The sequence below is a fragment of the Austrofundulus limnaeus genome, unplaced genomic scaffold (genome assembly GCF_001266775.1).
Source record: "Austrofundulus limnaeus strain Quisiro unplaced genomic scaffold, Austrofundulus_limnaeus-1.0 Scaffold434, whole genome shotgun sequence".
In the NCBI taxonomy this organism is placed as follows: domain Eukaryota; kingdom Metazoa; phylum Chordata; class Actinopteri; order Cyprinodontiformes; family Rivulidae; genus Austrofundulus; species Austrofundulus limnaeus.
The window spans coordinates 366,810-367,977 of record NW_013952836.1 but is presented as its reverse complement, the minus strand read 5'-3'; positions in this window follow the sequence as shown (position 1 = coordinate 367,977).

Sequence of the window (1,168 nt, the reverse complement as noted above, 5' to 3'; positions counted from 1 at the left end):
CATAAAAATTGAACAGAGTTCTGTTCTTTAAAGGAGGCCTTCCGTGGTCAAGTTCAAAGGCAGGTGGAACGTTTATTCCACCCAGGGTGACCACTACATGAGTTTTCAAATCTATAATATATTTCAAGTGACCACCCTCCCTACACTTTGGCCACCCCTTGTAAAAAAGTCTAGTTCCGCCCCTGAGTAACGAGAAGTTGGTGCTTTGGTTTTAAAGAAACTAAAACACATTTTAAATAACTGTAAGGAAAGTGATGTTTCACTGGTCTGAATAAGTTTCACATGATCTAAACAAACTTTTTCTAAGTTTACTTAATTAAGTGACAATTGAAGTGGAACTGAATATCCAAAGGAACTGTTTTCTAAATGTCTTTATATTAAAGAGAACGTGCTTTTACCACAGCACCCAGCCAGTACGCAGCTCCCAGGCTGCTGAAGTCTCCAGGTCGAGTGCTTGTTCTTCCCGGCCCGAGTCCAATGTTAAACGAACCCACCAGGATCTGGACCGTCTGCAGAAATAAAACATCAAATCAACGCCATCCTGCCTGTCTGATGGTCTGACAGCAGCTCTGACTGCTCTCACCCCAACAGCTGCAGTTACACAGGACTGGACCTCCTGCTTGTGAGAAGAACTGCAGCAGAGAGACTTCAGGATCTGGCACAGAACCATGCTCCTGCTGTCGCTTCAGTTAACAGACCTGCTCTCACCTGGAGCCTGAGGTGAATCTTCTTCTCTTCTTTCAGTTCAGATGACTTTTCTCTCTTTAACCGGAGGTTGGAGTTCACAAGTCAGGCACTGTGAGGAGAACAAGGAATGTCCTGAAGTCTCAGCAGCAGCCAAAGTAAACAGAGTCAGCAGCACTGAGCAACAAACTTATCAAATGTAAATATGTAGAAAAATCAGAGCCATGATTATTCAGTAACACCAGATTAAACTTATCTTCTTCTACCTGAAGGTTTTACCTCTAAGACTTGCTGCCAAAATAAAAGCCTGGATCGCTTGAGTGTGACGCATCGAACAGTTAAATGTTTCTGTGATGAAAAAGTTCAACAAATTGTAGTTTAACAGTGTTTGTATGAAAATGTTTTCTTCCTAAAAATGCGCAATTAAAAATTTAAATCGTCAAAAAGAGTTCATTCATTGTTTTCAGGTCTGTTTGTTTATAAT